The sequence below is a fragment of the Apteryx rowi genome, unplaced genomic scaffold (assembly GCF_003343035.1).
Source record: "Apteryx rowi isolate R43461 unplaced genomic scaffold, aptRow1 scaffold_52, whole genome shotgun sequence".
Taxonomy (NCBI): domain Eukaryota; kingdom Metazoa; phylum Chordata; class Aves; order Apterygiformes; family Apterygidae; genus Apteryx; species Apteryx rowi.
In genome coordinates, this window is record NW_020450783.1 from 753252 (window position 1) to 769568 (window position 16317).

At 39.9% G+C, this 16317-nt stretch overlaps 1 protein-coding gene across 3 annotated transcripts in view; it reads left to right on the forward strand.

Moving 5' to 3' along the window:
• Positions 1-16317, forward strand: part of ZMIZ1 (zinc finger MIZ-type containing 1) — a 170070-nt gene that overhangs the window by 35197 nt on the left and 118556 nt on the right. The window lies entirely within an intron of this gene.

A 16317-nucleotide genomic window follows, 5' to 3' on the forward strand; every position in this document is an offset into this window, starting at 1 on the left:
ATCACAACTCTCTGAGCTCTGCCATTCAGCCAGTTCTCAATCCACCTCACTGTCCACTCATCTAGCCCACACTTCCTGAGCTTGTCTATGAGGACGTTATGGGAGACAGTGTCAAAAGCCTTGCTGAAGTCAAGGTAGACAGCATGCACTGCTCTCCCCTCATCTACCCAGCCAGTCATCCCATCAGAGAAGGCTATCAGATTGGTTAGGCATGATTTCCCCTTGGTGAAGCCATGCTGACTACTCCTGATCACTTTCTTGTCCTCCACATGCTTGGAGATGGCCTCCAGGATGAGCTGCTCCATYRCCTTTCCAGGGATGGAGGTGAGGCTGACTGGCCTGTAGTTCCCWGGGTCCTCCTTCTTGCCCTTTTTGAAGACTGTGGTGACATTGGCCTTCTTCCAGTGTTCAGGCACCTCTCCTGTTCTCCATGACCTTTCCAAGATGATGCAGAGTGGCCCAGCAATAACATCCGCCAGCTCCCTCAGCACTCGTGGGTGCATCCCATCGGGTCCCATGGATTTGTGGGTGTCARGTTTGCTTAAATGATCTCTAACCGGATCCTCCTCGACCAAGGGAAAGTCTTCCTTTCTCCAGACTTTCTCTCTTGCCTCCAGGGTCTGGGGTTCCTGAGGGCTGGCCTGAGCAGTAAAGACTGAAGCAAAGGCGGCATTCAGTAACTCTGCCTTCTCTGCATCCTTCGTCACCAGGGCACCCACCCCATTCAGCAAAGGGCCCACGTTTTCCCTAGTCTTCCTCTTACTACTAATTTCAATGGTGTGCTGTTTTGAGGTTACATGACTTTGGGAATTTGCATTTTTCCCAACTAGTGCTGTTGCCCTGTTTGATCTTACAGATGAAGTGTTACTCCCAGAAATACTGATATCCCTGATATTCAGTAATCTCAAGCTGGGAATGACCACACTCAAACACTTCCATCTTGGTAAACCATCTTGCTGATTGATTTTCTGTCGCATGTTAGCCTCTCTAAATCTTTCACATTCATTCTGCAATCCCCAATGCATCTGTTGCCAAATTTTTATTCCTTGGACTGCATATGTCTGTGCAGATAAGTACCACAGTTTCTCATAGGCCTAGTCATTAGCTCTAGAATTGTGAGCCAAGAATAGGTGGCAATGCTATTGATATAATATTAAGTGGTCATTTTTCTAGTATTTTATGCCATTAATCTGTTATAGTGTTCTGACTGAACAGCAATATTTGACCATGATGTATTGCTATTGCTTTTCTATATAGTAAAAGTGGAAAATGCACTTAAGGGTCTTTTTGCTTCTCACATGTTTTATTTAAGTAGAGTATTTAATTCTGGTGCTTCTTTTCTTAGCTGATGAACATCAACATAATGTGCACTGGCTTGGAAAATGGGCAGATAACTGTTCCATTCCAGAATAGAGCATGGCTAACTGTTCTGCTTAGTACTAAACGGGTATGCGGTCCCAGTTTTAGAACATCAGAAAAGGTTACCTTCTTCCAAACCAGTAATTTGTAGTCAGCTAATTGGGTCTTAATAATGTTTCTTTTCATGTTTGCTTTCAGTTTTTATCAGCCCCTTTCACTCATGGCTACCTTTTGTTCTAAGTGCTCTAAGCAGTTCCTCTTGCAAAACTGGCCCTCGTGTCATGGCATATTCACTGACTTACTGATTTATCTTTTGTATTGCAAGAGATTATTAATTTTGCTGAATGTCCAATAAACTGTTTGATTTTCTCTGTGAAAACTGTGTGGATTGTAAAACATTCAGTTGACTGGGCATGATCTCCTTTTTTTCCGAATTCATGCTAATTTTGTCCAACAGTTAACTATCAGATCTCTTCTTGGTTGTTTTTTTAAGGCTTGTCTAATGAGGATTTCCAGCTATTAGTGCATTAAATGAGACATTGTAACTTTGTTTCCTTTTTAAAATATATCTATTGAAAGTCATCATAGCATGTCTCTTGCCAGTTCTTCCTCAAGTGAGTCTCCATGCGGGTGTTAGTGGAGATGATGCTGTCGGTCTTTGGATCTTGCATTGCATAATCTTTTTTCTTTGGGGGAGTGGGCAGAGATCTTGAAAACCTCTGGTCAACCATCACTTCCTAGAAAACCCAATGTCAGTGTTTGATTTCTACAAGTAATTACTTTTTGATAATTTGGTACTTTAGCTTTTTCTCTGCACATTGCTCAAGCAATCTCTCCATTGTTAGCCGATATAATACTTAGAAAGTTGATAATGAAATTTTGACTTGTTCTCTCAGTATATTCTAAAAACCTTATTTTCAGTCCTTTGCTCTGCTCCCTATTTCCCGGTTACATGTACAACCAATTACTTATATCCAGTGATCTTAAATACTTGGTTTCACAGCTGCTTTAGTTTCACCATGTACACACTTGTTTCACTAGTTATTCTTGGATTTCCTCATGCCAATCCACATCATGTTTTTAAGTGCTCTTGTTGTCGGTATTGATTAAGTACTCATAATTCTGGCCATATCATAACATATTTTGAGATAGGTCGCATAGAGCCCCTACACCAAAGATGTCATATTCATATATAATCTGTGAGAGCTACAACAGTGAATGGGCAGTTTGGAAGAGGGCAACACAACAGTGAGGTCATTTGAGACCATCCTGATTTTTCTAAAAGGGTTAATTTCAATGTCTAAACACATTATCATTTTATGATTTCTAAAGCAACAGTGGCTCTACTTCCTCATGCAGTTTTCATAAAAATGTTGAGGTTATTTCTCCTTTATTGTAGGCTGTCTGCATCATTGAAAGCTGCCTCCATGGTTTGCTTAAGTTGTTGTCAGGGATTTTTGCATGTTTTGAGTAACTTTTTTCCTGTTGTATCTGTGGAAAGATACCTTCAACACTTCTTCCAATCACTTTCGTACAGAAGTCCCCTGATGCAGATTCCAAATGGCCTTATTTTTTAATGAATAAATGTATGTTGTTGTTGTTTTCCCCTTCCTTTTGGCTTAAGAGTTGGGGAATTTACAATGGTTTGAGTTCATTCCTCCAAGCATGAATTTAGTGCTGCCAAAGCTCTAGAAATATTTTTAATCCATACTGTGGTGTCTGACACTCTGAAATATATGGAAAAAACACCTTTTCTAATTGAAACAAATTTGAATAGGTGAATATTGCGGAAAATATTTGCACCAAATCTTTTTAAGGCCCATCCACTATTAGTACATCTTTACAGCTTAGGACAAGGCCTGTCAGCTGATGTCCTGCAGGCCAGAACACCCCTGAGTGGCCTGTCGGCGCTGGCCGTCAGGCTTCACAGCTCCACGCTGTCGAGTAGAGGGACCTCGCCGGGCTGCTGTCCCTCAGATCTGCTGGCTTGAGGAAATGGCTAAAGCAGTGCGATGCGTGGTGATGCCCAGACGGGTGAGTCCTGCTCCTGCTCTCCGATAATGCTCAGTGTGTGCTTGTTCAAGGATCTGTATTGGCAGAAAACCTTTTCTTGGTATGGCTCGTTTTCTATTCGGCCAGCTCCTTGAACCAGGGGGGCAGATGGGTGTTGGGGTGCCCCAGGTAGTGCTCACGGCCCCGGTTAGTACTTGCAGGAGGAGGCTGGAGCCCCAGGGCAGAGCAGTTAGCCTTTGGCAACAGCTAGCTGCTGAACAGGCGCAGCTGTACCGTAAAACCGCACCCCTGGCTCATGTAATTGGCCCCAAGCTGTTTCATCCAAGTTGGCTTAAATGACTTGAGTGTTAGGCTCCTGCTAACCCATCTCATTTAAGCTGAAGAGGTGAGGGAGTGATTACACGAGCAGCAGATGGCAGATCAGAGCAACTGCTATTGCCCAGGAAAGGAGGGGAGAGATGAACAGCTGGAGCCAGGTGGGGTAGCAACCTTTTCGGCTGGCACAGCCACAGCCAGAGGTCCGCACATGAGCAGACCAAGAGCTGTCAGTTCCTTGGAGTATTTCCCATCCGTGGCTGCTTAGTGTTGCTGAGACAGTATTTGAAGTTGTGCTTTTATGTCTGTCTCATTTTACTTGGCCAGTGAGATAGTTAACAATTAGCTAATAAGAATTGTTTTGGAGAATGCCTTGAGGGGACACCCATGTGGCATGACAAGTATTAAAAAGTTGTCATGTGTGCTTTTAAATAGTAATGATGATTGAATGGCTGTGCCTTTTCCCTCTGCTTTCTGCTGGTTGTACCTGAAATAATAGCTGTGCCTCCTTCTATTCTTCTAGCCCGTGCTACTGCATCTGGGCTGCTGTCTCAGCAGGAGGTCAAATACAGCATTTCCCACCCTGAAGACAAATGACAAAGCCTTTAAAAATATATGTCTCTCTTTTGGTGACAGCTGCTCCCCAAACGTTCCCCAGCAAATTCCTTCAGCTTGTTCTGACACCTAGAGGGAATGGCACAGCGGGTTCACTGCCTGCTCGTTTACTAGCAAGCTGCAGCAGCCCGAGTTGGTCTCGGTATCTGAGGGCATGTGTGTTTGTGCTTTCTTTTTTCTTCCTTATCCCTAAGTTGTTCTTTCAGAATAGTGCTTACTTGGACCTCTAAACCTTTGGTGAGCATGAGATCTGCTGCTTTTGTCCTTCCTGTACAAGATTTTAAGTTATTTGGTAGCTTGATTTTAAGGTCTGTTATTCAAGTAAAAAGGAATTTACAGATCAGAGTGTTTGTTTAAAAAAAAATAGAAAGGGAATAATTTTCTACACTGAAATATGTTTTAAATACTTTATCAAGCTACTGAACTTTTTTTGTTGCTCTTGTAGCTACTTTTGCTTTTGTCAAGAGGCCAAGCTGAGGCCAGACGAGGGGACGACAGGATGAGATCATACAGGGAGCTTTGTCAGAAAAGGACAGCGTTCAGTATCTGTGTGAAGAAAGAGAGAGGGAGAAAGCAGCCTGAGGGCAGAACTGTGCTGGAAAAAGTACCTTAGCAATCACTGAGAAACTACAGCAAACAAATGCTGTGATAGTCTGATGGGCAGCTAAGTGTTAGATGTTTGATAGCAGAGATAGTAACCCCTTCTTTTTGATATAGTACAGTTTTTGGTTTGTTTTCAGTCCCTTAGGCTCTCCTTGTTGTGCTTTTGATTTTACATTTGAAGAGCAGTATTACTTAATATTCTTATTGTATATGATATATAAACTAAAACTTTATGGTATTTGAAAATTTTACATTAAGTTTTTTTTTCTTGAGCTTTTATCACTGTAATACAACTGTAAAATAACTAGGATGTTCTTAGTGGATCTGATACCAAAGGTATGAGTGAAATGGACCCTGAGTTAACAAAGGTATTTGCAATGAGAGTACTGGCAAATTGTGGCATAAAAACGTCAAAAAGGGATACTGACACCTAAGGCTATGTCCTTATTTAGGGTATAATGGATTAGCTAACGTGTCTTACTGCCTTATTTCAAAACAATAGTATAAATTGGGCAAAGAGTKTGTTATCAAATCAAGCTTATAGAAATGAAGGAAAAAGAAGACATGAGGCTGCAATACAAATGAATAAAAGGTAGAAAGTAAGGATAATCTCTAGATTATGGGTGACTGTAAAACTAGATGAACACTTGGACTAAGTTTCCAGTAATAATGCTTGTAATCGTAATGCTATTATCAGTGGAGGCAAAGCAAGGTGGCTAAAGGGAATACAGGTATAAAATGAAAATTACTGCAGCCAAGGCTSATGACATCCTTCCAGCTTGAAGGGACCAAATGGTCAACATGCCTGCATTTGGAAAGAAATAGCATATGAAATGTCAGTCTCATGCCTCATACCAGAGATTTTCAGCAAGGCAGTCAAGTCAAAAATGGTCTTATATGACTGGAGAAGAAAGGCAAATGCTGTACCTGTATTTAGGAAAGTGGCTGGTAAGAAGAATGGGTAGCCAGCTTTAGGGGAGCAGAGTAGAAGAGCTTGGCTTGAATCGTTCATGGAATGAAAACTGAGCAGGGTTATGAAATGYATGTATGTACTGAAGAATAAATAGTTTGAAACAAGAAGAGCTATGAAACTAAATAACAGTGTTGACATAAAAGCATATAGGTGTAAAATGAATAATTTTTTGAAATTAGGAAATTCTGAACTATTAGGACAGTTTGATTTGGAATATCCTTTCAATTAGATTGACAGTGCAGAGGCAGGGAGCAGAGGAAAGGGAAATGGAAAATCCAGTTGCTTTTGTAAAGATAAAGCTCAATCAACTTATGAAAGGGGCTTTCTAATGTGGTTCTTGATGTGCTGAGAAGCTGGATTAGGAACATCTTTTATCTGCATACTCCATAATTCTTGCTACATTTCCATGCAGCCAGCTGATCCACTGGTTCTGTCTTAGACTGTGTCCTAAAACTGTCCACTTAAACACTCTTCATTAAAATAAAGGCAGCATTTTCTTTTGGCTGTTACCTTCTGAAATAGCTTTTGAAATGGAAGACTGGCTAGCTTTCAGGTGATCCCTGGGTTCACTTCCCAGCTCTTTGCACAGGTCCTCACTGTGTGCCCTTGGTCCCTTTGCTTTCTGTTTTGTGGTTTTATATCTTGGAAGCAGGGATAATAATACCCCTTCCACTTTACTTTTATTTGCCTGGTTTAGCTGAATTCAATATTATGCAGGGGAGGAACTATGTCCTTCCCTTAGGTATGTATCCAGTGAAGTGGAGCCCTGGTTTCAGCTGGGACGCTTAAGCTTTGTTATCATACAAATTCAATAATTCTGTTCTGGAGCATACTTTGGCAAACTATCTTTTACAACTAGAACTCTCTTTCCTAAAGGGTTATAGTGTATGTTTTGGAAATAAATGGGTAATTCATCCTTAACTAATTTCAGTTAAATTTAGAGGTTAGTTTCATTAGTTTCCTGCTTGCACAAGTCTGCACCTCTCTCTGACCAACAGGAAGCACAGTTGGTACTGCTGCTTAGTGGATAATTTATATCTGTGGTCTGTGACAGCCCCATTTATACTGATTGCAGAATAGGATCACAAGCAGGACCCAGTGGACTTTGCCCATTTGTCTAGCCCATGAGCTCGCTCAGAACAAACCAGATCTTTGAGAGACCTGCAGTTTGGAAAATTATGGCCCATGCTTTGAGCCTGTGTCTGACTGGCTGGACGTGCAGGCAACTTGTCAGGAGCTAGCTCTCAAACATCTCAAAATGGAGCATCTGAAGAGCCTGCAGAATGAGAGATGCTCTCCCCACTAGACCTTAAACTCAGCTCTTCCCGTTTCCTTTCTCTGGGGTGTCTACTGCTGACAGATTTGGTGTCCCTTCTATGCTTAGGAGAAGCACTTGTGTGCTTGTGTCTCTTTTTTCATTATCTTTTGGTTGGCAGCTCTTCATCTTTAATGTGAGTTTTAGGGCCTCATGACATACCTAGGTAGGTAGGTATTATTTTGCTGGAAAAGGAATTCACTTTTTGGCATTCACTATCCTGTTCCACACTTGGACATCTATGTTAATAAAGAAGGTTGCATGCCTGAGCTGCTGCTGCTTTATTCTGTCTAACCAAAATATCAGGTGATTTAGCTAGCCTGTTCTTTTTGTCATTTGGCAGGTCCTTGTTACCATGCTTCCAGTTTTGACTTTGGGGGATGTAGCAGTAAAACTCTCTCACCAGGTTGGAACATTTTTACACTAACGCCTTTACTGTAGCACTTGAGAAAATTTGCAGARGCTCAAATATAGTAACAAGCTAGCTCTGTTGTTTTCTTAGTCTGTGCCTTAGATTTGCACGAGGCTAGCAAGTCTCCATGAATGCTCACTCTACTGTGGCTTTGAAGCGGATAGTGAATTAGCTCATCGTGCCGTTCCTGGGCACTACCGCTTCCCAGGGGTAGGACACCGCAAGTGTGTGACCACAACACACTTTCACTAGGACTGGAACTGGCTTTCTCTATGGAAGACTTCTGTTGCTTTCTATCACTGTTTTGTGTCTTCTGCTTCAGGGACCCTGTATGTGTTGAGAGCAACTGAAAATTTGGTGATAGAGACAGACTAGAGCTTGGTCTCAGTGTAAATTCTGACTTTGTTGTTTTTGTTCCGAATAACATATCTGTCCCTCTAAACATGTGGTATATCACAAACAGAAAGGAAGAAGGGAGACAACTGTGAAAACATATGTGTATTCGTAGGAAAGAAGAAAGCAAACTCTTCAGAATGGCATTTGCCCTTTACAAGTTACCTTTTCTCAGCTTACAGCATGCGGTCCTGAGCATGTTCCTTTCCAAGCTTCAGGGCATTCAAATGTACCACACTGCCAGTGCTCTTTTGTCAGCCTGTGTGTCTTGAAGGCATTCAAAGAAGTTCAGGAGGAGTCCAGCTATGAGAAGAGTATCATAGCAACTTCCACTGGCATTGATAGGTTTTTGCTGCTGGTGTGTTGAACTGCCAAAAACGTGAACTATATGAACAAATCAGATCATCTTGCTCTAGTACAACAAGTTCAGTCACTAAATACAGTGGAGATTACACTAGTCAGAATTACAGATCCGGTTCTTAATTCCTGCAGGTTGGTATGCAGCATATATTAAGCCTCCTAAGAAAAGTTCTTGCTCCTAGTACCCTAGAGAGGACACTATCATTGTCAAACATGCTGGTTGGTAGACAAGATGTTATATGTAGTATTTCTCTTTTAAAAAGAGAAATTTCTGTACTGAGAAGTCTTACTGAATTTACTGAATTACTTACTGAAACTGAAATTTTTCTGTTCCATCCTTTTAAATTCTCACATTCAAATACACCTGTTAAAATATGCCAGTAGCATGGTATTTATATAAGAGCTATGTGATAAATACATTCATTTAAATATCAGTTAAAGAATAATCAAAAATCACATAGATTCATCATCATAGATTGTTCTAATTTGTATTAATCTTTTTGCCTTTTCACGAGAGGGAATTCAAGGAGGAAGACCCCAGAATAACAGAAAATGTATTTGAAGAGCGCTATTAAATAATATATTCCCCAAACCAATGCAATATTGTTCCATATAAATGTATGTTATTTTTCCGAGAAATTCGATAGAGGTTGGTATGTTCGTGTTTGATAATGCTTTTGGATTGTTTCCATTTTATGGATTCTTTTTGTCACAACTTACTTCAAGTTTTAATAACTCATATAAAGAAAAATATCAAAATGAGTTTCCTCTGCAGGTTTTCCAGATGTGGAGATAAATACTCCCATTTTATTTTTTGATAGTCTGGTCAAAACTGCAAGGGAATTTGTTTCTCATTGTGGATTTTTTTTTTAATTTCCTAATAATTTCCTAATAACTCTTTCCTTGTATATTCTTGACACATCTATATATGCTATATCACGCTCTGTAGCAGTTATCAGTAACACCTGAATTGAAGAAGAAGTGGAAGAAACAAGATTTCATTAAAACAAACAAACCCAGAAGGTATGGATCCGGAGGTAGAAACCTAAGTTGTATTGAATCTGTGCTTAAACCAGGCTTTTTTCAAAGTCTGAATATGAAGTCCAGGAAACAAGTCCGTGAAGGTAGATGTGTCTCTGCTCTTGTAAGACGTCTCTGTATACACAGGTGTAGTTGGGGTTTGAATTCATAGATAGCATTTCCTAATGTTTTGGAAGGAAAAAATTATCTAGTCATAATACCCCTGGATACTGTGCATCCTCAGCAAATCTCTTGATTCTTGTACCTGTCTGTATAATAAGTATCTTTGCTCTACTTATGCTATGTCGTTGTGAATATGTATTTCTGTTGTGCTGTTACAAAGAATCATTGTCTCTTTTTGTTTCTTATGAACCGAATATGTGCTTGATTTTAGAGCTCCACTCTCAGGCTTTTGGCTCTCAGCAAACCTYACAATACCAGTATTTTGTACAAAAAATAAGCTTGTGAAATGTGATCAAACTAATGGTTAAACTCAAACCCCTTCAAGTTTTTCCCTATTTTGAGAAAAGCCTACATTTAATGTGTGCTGGGGCTAGTGAATCTTGCATGCTAATTTTAGTGGTCACAACAAGTTCTGGATGTTTAAATCTCTCCTGCCTGCATATGTTGCCATTTCCCAAAGCGCTGTTTAGAGCTTTGTAGATTTGAACCTGCAGCTGCACACACCGAACCTTAGTTTCAGGTTCACAGACTGATTTAGCATGTGCATTTTCTAAAGCAGACTCTTGCAGGGAACATAAATTTAAATATTAAAGGCAAATACTACTGACTTCACTTTAAACCCACTTAATAGATGGCTGAACAAGGGCTGCTCCTGAGGAGATAGACTGAAGCTCAACACCTGCGTACAAAGCAGGGTGTTTGTTTCTTGTGTGATAGTCTCCCCTATGATTGTCTGGTCAGACCCAATGACATTAATCTTGCTCACTCTGGAAGGTATTGTCTTTCCATCATAGAAAAAACAAATGAAATTATTTAGTGTATTTACTATGAATGCAATTTCGTTAACACAAAGAACCAGAGAGACCTCTAGGTTCTCAGTGTGAAAAATGACTCACTGCTGGTCTAAAATGAGATTGGGAGATGTAAATTGTTGGAAATTTGTAACAGTTGCTGTCTCCCACTGGGAATGTTGGAGCGGTCCTACTGGTCCTTGAAAAACCAGATAGCATTGCAAACAGGAAAGGATTTTGCTTTTGAGGTCTTCTAGTATTACCGCCAAATGTGTTTATTTTTTAATAATTAGCAGTAACGACAATAACTGTGACTTGACCAAAGGAAAAACAAGGCATTGGAGTTGTCACTGTTTTGCTCTCTTGAGAGCAAAAGCAAAGACCTTGGGCAGATCTTTGTTAGAACCAAAAGTGTATAAACCTCCTTTTTCTGTCCTGTTATGATATCTAGAGTGCTCTGCAGAACAGTAAATTGTTTTTAAATTGTGATTTAAGATTTTATTCAATTAGGATAATATAGATGAAATTCCTGAGAATAGCATCACTGTGAGCTGGAGAAATGCCAGACTGATGTTGTGGTCTAGTAACTTTCAGAACAGAAGAAAGAAAGAAAGAAAGAAAGAAAGAAATATTCTTCAAAAAGAGAGAGAGCTTTCTTTCAACATGTAGAAGAATTAATAGGTGAAGATAGAGGCCCTGAGTGGAGGAAATTCTGTGTTCATTGTATTCTTTCCAGCTGAATATTGGTCCCCACTTGCAGTAATAGGAAAAAGAAGGCAGATGCTCCTCAGCAGAGGCAGCAGCATTACAATATGATAGCTGCAGTTCGAGGCGTTCCTCTCAGTGCTGCGCTCTCAGTTCTGTCAAAACAACTGTGTGAAGCTGCGTGCTCAGAATGGGAGCTGGGGATTGATCTGGCTTTTAGAGAATCCTGACAGGGAGAAAATAAAGTGTTGTTTCGCCCATTTGCTTCATRTAAGCAGGATGAGCTCCCATGCAGAATAATTCAGTGCCTCTAAAGGGACCAAAAGTTGTGGTAAGACATAAGAATAACGGCTGAGAGCAGGGGGTTATGCACAAAGGCCTTAAGCCTGTATTGCCCCAAAGCTGGTGAATCATCAAACCACTGTAATGGCTCAATGGGATCCTTTGGTTATTGAGTATAACATAACTCTCACACAGGCCAAAATTCAAGCTTAGATCAAACTGAGCAGGCTTATGGCTCATGTGAGAACCCAAACTGTGTGCCAGGGCAAAGAAGTCAGCTGAGTGCTGTTCGGTGGCCAGTCTTCCGGTACACTCCTCTGCAAGAGCTGGGCTTTCAGCAGAACCAAGTCCTCCTAAGAGACAGCAGAGCAGTTTTCAGCATCCCCTTTGAGCAGCTATGCATGCATAGGCATTTCAGCATTTTTATTTGATTATAATGTAAAAAATATTGAAGGTGATGCTGGAAAAACAGAGGGGAAATCCTGTCTGACTTGGCACAGTCTTCTTTGGTTCAATCAGTACTACAGACTGCCAGACTTTTGCAGTTAAAAGTATGCTGTGTATTCCTCGTTTCTTCTTGATCTGGTAGAATTCACATCTCAGTGCATCAGTGACAAACGTATGTTTTCACTCAGATCTCAATCTCTGGAGAGAACTATGTTTTCAGATTGAGGTAGGATGGGAAATGTATTGATTCCACATTTAATTAATCTTAAACTTGTCAATAAGATAAGCTTAAACTTTATAGATCTTAAATTCTATAGAACGAAAATGATGATTCTCTAAGGAGACTTCTCCCTGTTCTCCAATATGCTAATATTGATACATGGCAGACAATCCTTGCATAATACAGATCATTTTGGAGATTAATTTTGTAGATAAGAAAATAAAAGTAGACTGAGATCTGGAAGATACGTGAGCAAATATATGCATCTATCGTGAAGTAAATATATGTGAACTATGGTTTGAAAACATACTGGGAACTTGAAATAGCCTGATAAGAATTACATGTGTTGTCCCATGCAAGGAAACCCTTTACTCTGCAGGTGCCACTTAGTCTGCAGAGGGGAAAAAACTCTGTAAAGGGTCATTGTTCCATTGTCATATTTATTTGCATAGGTGCTGTTTTCGTCTGCCTTTCATCTCACTGTCCAAAACCCTTACTTACCATGAGGTCAACCACAAAGGTCACAGAGAGATTGAAAATATAAAACTATATTGGAGAAACCTCATGCATATGCAAGAATAGCTGTCCTCTATGCAGCAATGTTGGAATTATTCTTTAAGGTTTTGTGTCTAGAAGTGTTACTTTAGTGATGTCCTTTCTGAAATCTAAAAGTCTCACCTTCTCAGGGCAGAGAGCCTTCCTTGATAGCTGCACAGAACTGTAGCTGCAGTGTTGTCATTGTGTCTGGACTGAACATCAGCTGTCCTGCACGTCAGACAGCGGCCATTCTTCTGGCAGCCGCTTGTAGGTTTACGGTGTTTAAAGCCAGAGGGGAGTAGAGATGGCAGAGTCAAAATAGGTTTGCTCTTTTTTCTAATGCAGCAAAAAGATACAGAGTAGAGAAGGGAGAGATCCCAGTATGGGAGCAGAGGACAAGGGCAGCAGGCTTGCCTCTGCTCTGCCTCCAAAGCTGGCAAACTCTAGATGAGCTGAGTGAGTGGGAGGGTCTGAATTTTAGGGTGAAATTAGAAATTTTACGATGAAAAATCCAGATGTGTGCATGGAAACCCAATCATATGGTAATACAAAATCCAAGGTAATGGAAATGGGATAATGAAGTTTTATGAGATCTGCAGGTAATAATGTGGTTCTCATTACGGTATGTGCAAGTTAATAAGCAAATAATACCCACGTAACCAAAATTACTAGCTAAATAAATTTTTCCTACATCTCTTTCAACCCCAATATGTCAACCTATCTTAGCAAACTAGACAGCTTTAAAAGAATTGTATTTGTTCTGTCACATAAAGCAAATTGCTTTGATAATTTAACTGGTATGTTCTTTWACTTTGGTTTTGGGGCTCCAAGTGCTGGATGGTTGATTTCTTTATAATGATCAGCTTTCTAAACTTCAGTGTAATTTGAGGCTGGACCTTTTTAAACCTTGTATCCAGTGTTCTTTTTGAAGCAGAACTTGAGGCATGTGCCAGCCATTTTTGAGTAAATGGAGGATTAGCCATCTCTCTGCACGCACGCAATTGTAAGTGAGGTTTCYGAGAAATCACAAAATTAGTGGGATTTGATATGGGATTTGATATTTTGATATTTTTCAAAGACCTGTTGTTTTTTTAGCTGCATATTTACCAGCTTTCATTAATTTACAATTAATGAAAAATGCACAGAAGATCCTTTGCAGTTCCACTTTCTTGGCATAGTTCAGGTACAGGACAGTCATGCCGTTAGGGGTGTGCCATCAGTGCAGGAAGGAACTTAAATATATTAGTTAGTCCCACCAAGTATTGCAGTATCTTGGTAGAGGGGATCTTGGACCCCCAGCATGAACTTGGAAAATGAGAGTTGTGATCAACTGCAGTGCATTTTCAGGAAGAAGTACTCCTCTGGGTTCCTTGTTTATTCTGAATAACTTTCTGTAGTGTTTTCCATAGGGTTCAGTTGCATAAACATACAAGCAGCCAGAAGTTAATTCATTTCTTGGTTTTCCTTCTGTTTTCTTCTTCCCCCTCCACTGCTGTATCCTTCCAAATCCACCTTTAATTGCAGCACTCCTGCAGTTGTTAATGGCTGTCATGTATTCCAGGTTTTAAAAGGCCATAAACAGAGAAGAATGGGCTGAGGTATCTGAGTTAAAAGGCTTGTTCAAGATGCTATCTGTGTGCTGAATACAATTGCATGGGCATGTTAAAAGAAATCAGATTTTCTTCTGGAGGTGTTTARTGAAACAGCCTGGCAGACATTCGGGCTTTGATCTTGCTGCTTTGCTGTGGTGTGTGTGTTCTGGAGGCACCTACCTGTCTTTTGACCGCTGGGGACTTGCAGTGTTATTTCTGTTGTCCGGATGAGTGGTGTTCATGTTCTCAACATCCTTTGTACTGTTTTCTTTTTTATTTACTACTTTATTATTATTATTTTGTGTTTGTTTTTACTTGGTTTTAGAATCTCTCTGATATAGGGATCTTAAAAAAAAAAAAACATTCAAATGAACAAATGAGATATTCACAGCAGACTGCTCCACACTCCAAGAACTAACAACAGTGGAAAAGGATTCCCATATAAAATTAATTTCTCTGTAAAGTATCTGCTTGCTCATAAATGAATTTTCGTTTAAAATATATGGAGCACAACTTGTTGCACTTTAAATGCAAAAGGGTGTTCTATCTTCCAAAAAACGACTTATAAAAAGAATGAACCACCCCGTCTTACAGAGTGAAATAACTCCCTCCTTTCATCAACCTTCCATCGTGAAATTGTCCTTATTCAGGAAAGCTCTTAGGCCTATGCTTATCTTTTGAGACATGCTTAGCCTCTTTTGCAGGTTATGAGTAGAGATGAGTTGTCTAAGTGCATTCCTGAATCAGAACCTTAATACTAATCCTTCAGTCATTGCAAAGAATAAATGAGGGGCAAAGACAAAGGGCCAAATTAAAATCAACGAGATTCTATTCAGAGGGGCTCTGCTTCAGCAAGCACATATCTAATTATAAGCACACAAGTAGGCTCATTGACGTCAAAGTTAATTAAACTGCTTAAATTTAGGCACATGCTTAAATTCTTTGCTGAATCAGTATTTTTGAGCCAACGAATAATAGGACATCATTACTGGTTAAAAGCATGATTTTGTGGATGGGAAGGAGTTCAGACTCCTCCTCCTTTCCTCCATCAGTGTTTCTGCTGCTTTAAGTGGCAAGAGTGAGGGCATGTGTCATGTGTTAAAGTTTCTGAATGTGTGCAAACAATACTGTAAACACAACTGCTGGATCTCTGGTATTTTTAAGGCACCTTTCACCTGCTATGCAGTAATGGCAGGATTGTGCCTGACACAGTAATTTTTTCAGCTTTGTTTTTCCTGATGTCCTTATGAGATAAATCTCTTTGCCAGGTCTTTGAAAGCCAAATTACTAACTCATTTTCATAACAAAATCAGAATTGAAAAAAGCACACGGTGAGAAGTGTTACAGGAAGAATGTCTGTCTTACAGAAGCTTTTATTCCTCTGGTTTCCTGGGGTTTTTTTTATGATGTCATAAATAAATAACTCATTATTTGCTGGCCTTGAATCATTAAGGGCCTAATAAGAATTCCCCCCATAGGAATACAAAGGACAACATGATACGTCTTACATAGAAACGCACATATGGGAATTTCAGCAACACTTCCTAAATGAGCTGAGGCTGGTTGTGAGCTTTTAAGTATGCTCCCTGACTAAATAACACAGTAAAGTTGCCCTGATGTACTAGCAAGGGATTAATCAGGGAGGTACACTGCMAAAGATCAGATTTCTTCCACTTGGTACAGCTCACGCCATGGGGACTCAGGGGCTGCAAAGGAAGTTAATAAAGTTATCAACAGCGATTAGTTCAAAAAGGAAAAGCAGGTAAGAGGGCTGAATAATCAAGACTTCTGTTTTAAAATGTACTCAATATTTTGTGTATGTTATCTTCTAATCGCTATTTCCTGGTAATTGCTTGAGTCTACAGCTTAAATTTAATCGTCTTCCTTTTTATATACCAGAAAATGACATGTGTTCATTTACGTATTCATATCTTTGTGGCTTGAAAGAAAGCAAATAAATTGCCTTCCCTCCATGACTTCTGCATCAGTTTCATCAATAGTGCCTGAAAGCTGTTGCTTTCAGAGAACTGCTTGGTTACCTGTGCAGGCTGCCTTGATGAAGAATGGGTAACCTTGTAGTCAGTATCTATCCACATCTTATAATTTATTTCATGTCACTTAGCAGCTATATTCATAGTCTAAATGGCATGGTCCAACAGGTGGCTTTTAAGTCAAATCAGAG